We start from the raw sequence: 11,341 nt of genomic DNA on the forward strand, positions 1-11,341 counted from the left end.
ATATAACACCAAGTTCTTTGTTTTGTTTCTTCAAGAACTAAATTAAAAATACACTGAAAATATATCTCAGTCCTTGCTAGTGGTTTTATGAAATCTATAGCACTATAAACAGCCAAAAAGCACACCAGAGAGAATCCAGTACCATGCCCGTCCATTCTTGTTGTCAGAGTCTGAAGTGAATAATAAATTTCATAAAGCTGCCAGGAACATAACAAAAGTTAATTTTTGTCCTTCTCCTATTTTTAATTTAGTAAGCCTAAAAGCAAATCAATAAGGTGGAAAAGCTAACCTGACCTGCAAATTTAAAGAAAAGAAATACCCATCCCACTAAAAGAGTAGTACATGTTTCTTCCTGAGAAAGGTCATCATGTGATAAAAACTATTCTTTCAACAACCACAGACAGTCACATTATATTCTACATTGAGATTATTTTTATTTTAGGCATAAAAAAGTTTATTTATGGAAACATTTGCTATATAATAAGTGATTACAAGATTAACATTAGTAATATATTTTTTTCATTTCTTGTTTTGAGCTGCCTCCTGTTCAGCTCCTCTCTAGGTGTTTCGTAAAACATTCACTCAGTGTCCTTTCAGAGGATCCGAAGCGATGCTCTTTAACCTGGTGAACAATGGTCACCACATGCTGAGCAAACCATTCTGAAGGGCTGAGACTGAGCCGACTGAATGTGCAGGACAACGGATGGAAAGGTTTGCTCCTTTTAGTTGCTACGAACTAGATCCTGATAACACTTGAGATCCTGAGCCAACAAACCCCTGGGCCCTACAAGGTCCTCGTCAGATGGATCCATGCGTACTCTGACCTGGGCCTCTCAAGTAATGGAAGATGAAGGTTTTGCCGAGGATAAGTCTCCTCTGGCTCCCAGCTGTTCACGGTTCTCAGAGGTCTTCCTGGGGGAGGTAGTGAGCTTTTCTCTTGCACGGCCTTTCACGCTGTCACTCGGAAATTCTTCTCAAGCACAAATCCCGGTGCCCACTTTCACTCCTGTTGGCCCCTCCTCACTCTTCCTTTTTGGTTCTCTTTGTGAAAGGCTCCTCCTCCATTTCCTCTGCTTTCCTCTGCTTTTCCTTCCCTCCATACCTCTGGCCCTCCCATTTGCCCAACTTCACGTCCTCCTGGTTTTTACTTGCATCAGCTATGACTTTGAACATGAATTTGGGTTCATAGTCAAACTCAGATTCCTTTCTTCCCTTAGTTTTGTCCTTATCTTGAATGTCCACCGCCTCCTTGTAGAAGTATGCTGTCTTCTCAATGTCATCACAAAGCTTATTCCTTTTGGGTGACTGGCTACCCCTTAAAAGGCTTCTCACTGTCAGTCTTGGAAGCAAATTAATCCGGTTTCACTTTTGTATCTGCGTCAGAGAAGCTCCCTTTCTCCTTTGCTCTTTTTTTTTTAATTATTTTTTTTTTATTTTTTAATCTTTGGGTTTACAAGGTCTACAAGTTCTCACTACATAGATCGTACTCGTACTGATAACCCTGTGTTCAGCCTCCCAAGAGCTGGGATTACAGGCCCGCGTCACCATGCCCAGTCTCAATCGTGGTCTCAGAGTGCCCCTGGGGTGGGGCTGGCATGGCATGCCGGGGATCAAACCCCGGCCCCTGCGTCCACCTAAGAAGGCGCTTTAAGCCACTGAGACATTTGGCCAGCCCTCCTTCACTTTTTATCAGAATTTGTCAGTTTTTGCTCCTTATCTTTCCCAATCTCTGTCTTCTGGTCTTCTAGATACCTCTTGGTATAGGCTGCTCCTCCTGCAATAGCACTCTCCCCCTTCTGAGATGAGCCATAGTACAGCCAGTGGCTGGTGAACTCTTACCTGCAGGGCTTTTTTTGGATTTACGCAAAGATCCAGAGCCGTGGTCCAACTTTGATGGTTCCCAGACTAGTAAAAAGCACCGCTTGGCAGAGATGAGCCCATCTGGGACGTGCTGGAAAGTGCAGGACTAGATTTTGGCACAGAGCTAGGGCGGCGTAACCACCGCCTCACCACCACAGACTGAAGAGGTCTCTTGAGAGCTGAGCTTCGCTCCCGGGGACTCAGGGCAAATGCTACAAGAGATGAGCGATACAGAACCAGTGCTGTTAGTGGTAGCATCTGGCCATGGCTTTGAACTCTCAGATGCTTTTGTGTCTTGAGAGGTGCCTCCAGAGAAGGTCTGATCCTTGGCCTCATCTCCCTGGTTATCCCCAGTGGCTTGAGATGACCAGCCATCCGTGGAAAAGGACTTTTTATCCTTTGCAGATTTGCGCTTAGAAGATTCAACTTGGCTGTGTTTGGAGGAAGAACGAGAGGATGAGAAGCGCCTTGCCCTATCAGAAGATGACTTATCCGAGTTTCTAGAATGGCTCCTGGACTTTTGTGAAGGAGACTTTCTCTTTGGGGGCCAGGATGGAGAACGGCCAGGACAAAGACCACATGCTCGACAATAGTTCTGCCAATTAGAACGGTAGTTTCCATGGCCTCCACGGTTGTACCGGCCCCATGGATAGAAGCTCCTGTTGCGCCCTCAGAAATAATAGGGTCTCAGATAGCTTCTGTTGTGACCTCGGAAATTTCAATTGTGATATACTCTGAGGTGATTCCTTTCTCTGCTATGAGCTGGAGAATACAATCTGGAATGAGACCTAGAACTCAGCCTGCGAGAGACAGATCAGCTTCTGGGTTGTAATTTAGAAAACGAACGAGAACAAGAGCTTGATGACGATCTTGAGTGAGAAGAGTGAGATCCAGACTCGGATTTGTTTGTTTTTGACATCTCTGAAGAAAGGTTCACTTTTTAGTTATACCTAGGCACCGACCTCAGAGGCAACCTGGCAACAAAAGGACCAGCCTGAACCTCCAGTACTATAATTATTGAGCATCCCATATTATATAGAATATTTTTAGTAATAAATATCTGAATCACATATATGGAAATAATTACATGCTAGATTTTAAATATAAAAAGACATTTAAAACAGTACAAATTAAAAGCAATTCAAAAGCCTCAGGATAATAATACTAGAACTTTGGCAAGATTCTCCAAATTTTAAACACAGGTGCCCTAGGCATCATTTAGATTTGCTTTTCAGGATCTCAGAAGGAAGTCCAAATTAATATTACTCAGAGAATACGGCTGTGCTTATATTAAAATATTTAGGATTTCCTTTATACCTACACATTTTTGTGCTACTATTACAAAATATCCAGGGCATCTAAGTGTAAAAGAAAAAGATTTATTTTCATTTATAATTCTCAAGTCTCTGGTCTAAGACCAGGCTATCTTACTGCCATGAGCCTCTGATGGGGACAGCCAGGAAACAGAGAGAGGATTCCGGTGTCCCCAAAGTATCTTTCATGCAGGCCTTCAGTGATCCAAGGACTTCCTACAAGGCACCATGTCCCAGAAGTTCTACCTTCAATAGCACCACCCTAGAAACCAAACTTTAACCCATTGGCCTTTTGGAGGCCTCTGGTATCCAATGTATAGAATTCTTCCATCTGCTTCCTAGGAATCAGACATAATTCTCATTATATGCATGAATAACTATGGTTGTTTGACATTGTCATTAAGCAGGTAGAGTTTACTCAGTGTTCTGCTTCTCAAAAGAACATAACAGCTGAGGTTCAAGTTCCTGGAGAAAGACTTGCTCCTAAAAACTGCAGGGCTTTTTTATAATTTTCTCCTTTAATATTCTCCAGGTCTGGGTCCTAGCCTCATCCTCTTCCTCTTACCCCAGGCTGGCACTGGCTTTGGCCTCTTCCCACCAAAAAGAAGGGATGATTCTCCTGAAGGAGAATCAGTGATGCTAGTCACATCATGGTCCTGTATTATTGGAGGAAGTTAGCACTGGCAAACACTTTGGGAGCACTGTGTGTGAATCACCCCTGCATTAGCAGTGCCGTCAAGTGGAAGCAATCCTCCGAAGAAGCCAATGCATATTGTTTTTCCTTTTCTTTTTTCTTTATTTTTTGGGGCATAGGGTGACTAGCCTAAGGAACACTTGAAGTTAAATTTTCAGCCATAATTTTTATTTTATTTATTTTTTAAATGTATTTGGTTATTTCAGGGTCTCACTTTGCAGCTTTGAACTCATGGTGATCTCCCTGCTTTCAATCTCCCTAGTGCTGGGATTACAAGCATGAGCCACTACATCTAGACTCTGGCCGGCTCAGCCTGCCCTGGGGACGGGGCTGGTGTTGCATGTGGTGCTGGGGATTGAACTGCTATCCCTGTGCTTGCCTAAGCAGGCACTTTAGTCCCTTGAGCTATCTCTTCAGCCCCATTTTCAACGATATTACAATGAACACAGGTGAGCTGATGGACTTCTCTGCCTTTCTTTCTATAATAAGACACTTACATTAGACCCCAGTGCTGGGCCTCATCTTAAGTTCCTCCGTGGGCAGATTTACTTCTGTTAACACTGAGACATTTTTGTCACCTCCTTGAGATCATGGTTTTCTTGCTCTCCACCCACTTCCCACTATCTTCACACCTTTACTGTCAGACTGCTGCACAATGGTTAGGACCATATCTATAGTTTTAATCTATATAGTTAAATGAACACTTGGATAGGACAGTATTTTCCCTCATCCATGGTTTTATTTTCCATGATTTTAATTGCCCTTGATCAACTATGATCTCCAGTAATTAAATGAAAAATTCCAGAAAGAAATAATTCATGCTTTAAGTTGGATGTCATTCTACATGGGGGAACAAAATCCATAGCTATTCTGTTTGATACATAATGCCATGGGAGTCCTCTCTTTGTCCAGTACACCTATACTGTATGTGATACCCATCCTCTAACTGCCTAGCAAAAAACAGACCAACTGTTGCAGCATCACAATAGCTCTGTTTAAATGACTGTTATTTTAATTAAGAATTACCTCAAAGTAAACAAGTAGTCATATTGACAATTCAGATGTGCCAAAGAGAAGTCATAGAGTACTTCTTTTAAATGAAAATGTAACACTTTTCAGGGCAATAAGGAATAATATCATACAATAACATTGAGTTATATGGTTTTAGTTGGCTTTCTCTTATAGTCACAGAATCCTGATGCAGAGTAATTTATAAAGAAAAGAAATTTATTTCTTATAGTTCTTTCTTTTTTCTTTTTTCCCCATAATTTTATTGATAAACAAATAGCAATGAGACAGTTTCAAATCAAATTGGTAGGACAGTTTCAATAATTAACACATTGTATACATTCTTCCTAGTGGTTAATTGCTGCACAAGATGTGGACATGATATCCTATTTACAAACACCATTAGAACAAATCCCTCTATTCATTAAGAGAATGTAACTATATATCTATCCTAACCACATTGAATACACAGATACAAAATGGACATTCATCTGTATCCCCTTTTTTTGTTAAGTTCCGTTATTTGAATATTATAGGTGTGTAAACTAAAGTCTCAAAATCAATGTTAAAGGGCTGCAACTGATAAGCACTTTTATAATAAAGGGAAGTCTCTTCCGAGTACCAAATTGGCACAGGGCATGATAATGCAAACCAGAGAAAGCTAGCTAATCAAAGTTTGATGTCTGAAACAAAACCACTCCCCAGATGAGCTGTTCATCCATTAACCCATGAATGGATTAACCTATCCATAAAGGAACAGCCTTCTGACCCACGCACCTCCTATATTTAGTTAACATATGAGTCTGGAGTGTGATTTTTCAACACATGAAATTCATGGTACACCTGTAAACTACAGCATATGGTCAGAAGGAACATTCTGTGAAATTGTGGACGAGGAAAAATAAATTCATTCTAGGTGTCGCCATCAGTCTTCAAACTCCCAAAGTTACACTTGCATTGGGTTGAGTACTTCATTAAAGGCATTAAAATATGGATTCAGTGCCATCTGTGGTGTCAGGAATCCACTGGCGACCTTGGAGCCTACCCGTCATGGTTCCTGAGAGGCTGACATGCCAGCAGGTTTCCACTGTGATCGTTTCCTTTTCTTGGGGTACTTGGGTTCTGTTGATAGAGGGGGAACTGTTATCCTTCCACCACCTCATGAGCTCATCATTGTGGTTATCTCTTCTGTCTATAGTCATTCCAAAATAATTGTGAAAGAATAATTTTCAGACATGTGAAAGGCTCCATTTTTCATTGAAGTTTTTTGCAATCTGACTTCCAACAGTGAAAATTTACCCAATTATGTAATTATTACAAAGCAGTGGCCAAATTATTTCCCTCTCTGCAGTTTGATATGTACATACTCATGTTATGTTAAATGCAAACAAGTAGAGAGCTGTAGCAATTGAACCATGTTAGATTTTATATTCTACAATTAAAATATAAGAACTAAAACTTAACATCAGCAGTTCTCTTCTTCCTTTTCTCTTAAACTATGGTGACATTCACTTGCTGATTTAATCATTGTATGTCCACCAAACTTCTCCAGTGGTGATTATGGAGCATTAGGGGGTTCAGTGGTAAAACATTTTCACTTCATGTACAACAAGTCTACCCACCTACATTGTCTATGCTGACCACGTTCACCTCCTATTCTTTTGTTGAAAAAAACCTTTGTTCTTCATTATTTTCATTTTTATTTATTTTTTCCATAATTTTCTTGAGAGACATGTTCTTTATTTTTTATATAAGGGCTTCAATTTAAATCTCAAATAAATCACTTTTCTATACGTGTTATGAAGATTTATTTAATCATTAAAAGACCTCCTTTGCAAATGATGTCAAAAACTCTTCAGATCAAAAATACTCTTACCCTGAAGATGAGGATACATTTGATGTTCATGCAGAAATATTTTATTCTAGAATTTATTAGGCAATTAGCATCCAGAAGTCATTGATTAAAGCCTTTCCACAATGAGAAAGTAGGTAATATACAATTCTATTTGTTATAACATTTCTCATTGGCTATTCTTTGAAGTCTATTTTCTTCTTCCAATGCTATTCCAATTAAGTAAATACTGAAAGTGAGTCAATGCTATTAGGTGTTGGGTCAATATTACTATGAGCCAGTTTATATTTGTAATGGCTATCTTTCTGCTTTCCAGTAAAATTTATTGGCCTATAAATTAAAACACAATTGAATTGTCTCTTGAAAGATTTCTAAGAATTGTTTGCAAAGGATGAACGTAAAAGTAGGTTAACATCCAGTGAAGAAAATCATGAACTGATACACACATACACACACACACACACACACACACACACACAAATTTATGTTTACGAGCTTATTTTTCACACTCATACATCTTAAGAGAAATGAAGTCATTTGAAAGAAAAAATTATATGAAACACCTAAGGATCATGCTTTCTCAAATAATGTTATGAAAAAGTGATGGAGAGTTGAATATGACAATAATGCATTCACAAAGAAAAACTTCCATGGCTACCAACATGGAGTATAGGATCCATATTTCAGTGTATAGACAAGAACTGTTGTGACCAATCTCATAGATGCAAAGGTAATGTATAGAGATGAACTGTATAGAGATTTCAATTTCTTGGAGGTCCTCTCAACCAGAAAATCCCATCAACTCTATCATCACACTACAACTGAGTGTTCATTGACAAGCACACAGAAATAAAAAATAAGGCACATCATATGACCTCGTATCTCTAGATCAGAAAAAAATGCCTTAGGCACATACCAAGATAGTTTTGCCATCAGGAGGAGAGCTTGGCCTAGCCCAAGAAAAATCTGATCTTCTATGTACATTAGTTATTCCCTTTATAAATATTTCTTTTTAAACATAAATAATTTTAGCACAGTGCTGGAGGCTAAAATTCTAATATTATTGTGTAAAGAAGCTGGGTTTTTTTAAGCTCAATCTCCATGGTTTACAGATTATTGTCTTTTCTCTGTAGCTCTACGTGTTAATTCCTCACTCTGAGTGCTGGATTAGGACTATTTCTAATTAAGAGCAATACCCTAATTCTAAACTAAGGTATTAAACTCCTAGATCTTGATTATTGATAATCTTTTCCCAAACTTTATTCTGAAGAATACTAAATCTGTGAGATGTTTTAAGATTATATCAAATAAGATTTCTTTCATTGACAAAGAGCTTTGGAAAATGCTGAGTTAGTAAGCAAAGAAAAAGCTGTAGAACTTCACTGAGCTTTTAACGTAAGATTCACAGGTGGAGGACAGAGCAATTGTGAAATGCATTTTAGCACAAGATGATTTTTCTCTAATTGCAAAAATGAACTTCCAAGGTGCACAATTTGGACTCTTAAACAAGTGACTTCATTAAGCAAATAGTAGGAAGCTACTCTTTGCTCCATTTCTTTTCCTGGCTGGGTATGTATTAAGCTCCTAAATCCACCTATCTTATATCCATCTAGCTATCTATTTATTGGTAAATTATAATTTTACTGTATAAAACTTCTGAGGAAATTCAAAGGACAGCTCCAGATTTTTCAGGAGATTAGTGTTGCTGATGTTAGTGTATTTGTTTTCAGGACAGCCAAGATCTGACATGTGATTCTGTTTCTGAAGTGAGCAGCAGGTCACTAAAGGAAGACATAAAATAAAGAACATAATCTTAGACAATAATATGAAATGTATTAATTATTGAAACTGTCCTACAAATCAGTTTTGAAACTGTCTCATTGCTATCCTCAATAGAATCATTAAGAAGAAAAAAAACATAATCTTATATGATTATCTTTACTATGCTTTTGTCCATGAAATTAGTAATTAAATCTGGGCAGTCTATCTAAACATCCAGACAATACACAATCAATATAAAAGTCCATACTTGTTCTTCAAATACATGGAGGTACATCCCAAACACTTTAAACATTATTTAATGAAATATTTCATCATGCATCAGACTTGTAATTCTGCATGAAGCATACTCTGCACATGTTATTTCTACCTTTCTATCATTCTGTGATGTGTCAATAATTTTTTTGTATTTTAGGGAAGGATCTACGGGGTGTTCAGGGCCTCACTATTAGATCAGACTCACGGTGATCTGCCTGTTTACAGCCTCCCAAGAGCTGGGATTACAGGCTTGCATCACCACAACCAGGGGATCGAACTCCCTATCCCTGCACTTGCTTGCAGGAGCTTTAACCCATTGAGCTACCTGGCTGGCTCCTGTCAATGATTTTTTTGTTTTGCCATTATTTAACTGCATAGATACCAGTACTGGCTTTGGGTTAAGTTGAGGTAAGCTCTCTCCAGCACGGAATTTAACTAAGTGTTCAAAAATCTAAGCAGTAGAAATAATATTTAATGAAATGTCTTCAAAGTCAAAATCAATGTAAACTTTCCAAGATGAATAAAACATTATTTTGAATAAAGACAGGAATATAATACTGATTTTTTTCCTCTAGCCTTAGGCTCCAGCCTGGCTCAGCATGGGGCTGGTAGAAGTTTCTTTAATCAGAATTTTCCTGGGTTGCATTCTGTCCATCTTACATCTGAGGACATTTAGTCTGCAGTAAGTCAGTTTTTACATAACCACTATGAACAAGCACATTTGAACACTTAACAGTTTGATTCACTCACATATGGTGTTATTTTGTCAGTGACCATCAGGTATTTAGAAGGTACATTAAAATGATAATTTTCTTTTTCACTAAACTGGTTGATGAATACACACGCCCTTTGCAGCAGATCAACGGAAACTGTAAGTGCTGCTTATTAGAGCTGTGATAGAAGCCTCAAAGTCAGAAAAGATAGCACAAGGTCAGAGCAAGAAGCAGAATCTAAACACTTCCTACCTGTCTTTCCTTTCCTCAAGATAAACATTATTTTTGGGAAATAAAAAAGCAAAAATCAGGATGTTAGCTTTTGTTCTCTTATAAGCACGTTAGACTTATTTTGACAATTTTTCTGGGATTTAGAAATGAAGGATCTAAGTTTTACCTAAAATAAGTTCTATGAATCATTATTCTACTGCCCTCTATTGTTTAGTACTGAATTATAATGTCCTTGAATAGGATGAAATATAGAGTGGAATCTTTTACAAGACAGTCATATATATTTTTAACTATAATTATTGATAACCTAGAGCATTGTGTGGAAGACAAATCATATGTGATTTTCTTTAGAAATTCAAATTGCATAGGGAAGTTTTGATTTTGACATGCATGTATTAGCATGCAGCATAAAATTTCAGAATTCCTTAAATTTAACTTGCTATTTTTATAAAAGGCAATATATATTTAAAGTAACTAGTACAATACAAAAATATATAAAGAAAATAATAAAACTCTTCCAAATTCTATATGCACAGATAAATACTATTGACCTTCCATGCTAGCCTTAAAGAGTTACTGTACAAAATCTTAGTCAAAATATTTACTAAAAATATTTCTAAGGAAAATATTTAATTTTATTCAACCAAATTGGAATTTTTTCTTTTTTTGATTATTGTTAATATTTTAAGTGCTCAGTCGAGCAAGTCTTAAGAATGTTCATGCTAAGAGCAATGGCAACTATTAGACAAAAGTATTTAACAGCCCTCAGGAGCATATGACAAATCTTCATGGAAACACAAACTGCAGAAAAAGAATCCAACATGGTGGATTTAACAATAATTAAAATTGGAGAAAACCAGAGTAGCAAAAGTGTAGTTCATGTTCGCTGTAAGATGGTGATGAGCTGTTTCTCTATTTTGGAGAAAGAGGAGACAAAGAGACATTATTGCCAAAGTCATGAGAAGACTGTGTAAAGTTAATGGAAGTTTGTACCAAAACGACAACAGCAGGGTTCTCACTAAGTTTAGTGGGAAAGAAACAACACAGAACTAAATCTTTGACTTGGTTCCCTCTAGACTAGGAGATTAATGTTGCAGTAGCTACATCACAGCATTTTGAAGAACATAAGGAACACAGAGTGTCACAAGAATGAAATGAAGCAGAAAGAAGAGAAACAAGGAATTCAAGCAAAGGAGGAAAAAAGGAGACAGTGAAAGGGAAAGTTGAGGAAGAAACTACAGGAGACACATAAAAAATTTGAGAAATACATATTCATGGATTCAGACATTTGTTGCCATATTGGATGAGGAAAGCAGCTAATAAAAATATCATACAAGCAAAGAAAGGAAGCTATAAATTCATTCAGAAGCAGATCCAGGAAGACAGGAATATTTTGAACAGAATTCTATCATAAATTTATAGTTCGTGACTGATAGTTCAGCAGACTAAGCACCTGCTTTGGCAAACGCAGGGAACAGGGTTCAATCCCCAGTCCCGCATGCCGCGCTGGCCCTGACCCTGGGGTGTGCTGAGCCAGCGACTGAGTCAGGCATGGTGATGAACCTCTGTAATCCCAGCACTGGAGAGGCTGAAAGCAGGAGGAGCACTACAAGTTGAAGCTGCATAGTGAGAG

General features: G+C 37.9%; 1 pseudogene; it reads right to left on the reverse strand.

Annotated features, from left to right (window-relative positions):
• Positions 1-519: 519 nt before the first annotated feature.
• LOC101588973 lies at positions 520-2,810 on the reverse strand (annotated as a pseudogene).
• Between the last annotated feature and the right edge of the window lie 8,531 nt (positions 2,811-11,341).

The sequence above is a fragment of the Octodon degus genome, unplaced genomic scaffold (assembly GCF_000260255.1).
Source record: "Octodon degus isolate 3935 unplaced genomic scaffold, OctDeg1.0 scaffold00029, whole genome shotgun sequence".
In the NCBI taxonomy this organism is placed as follows: Eukaryota; Metazoa; Chordata; class Mammalia; order Rodentia; family Octodontidae; genus Octodon; species Octodon degus.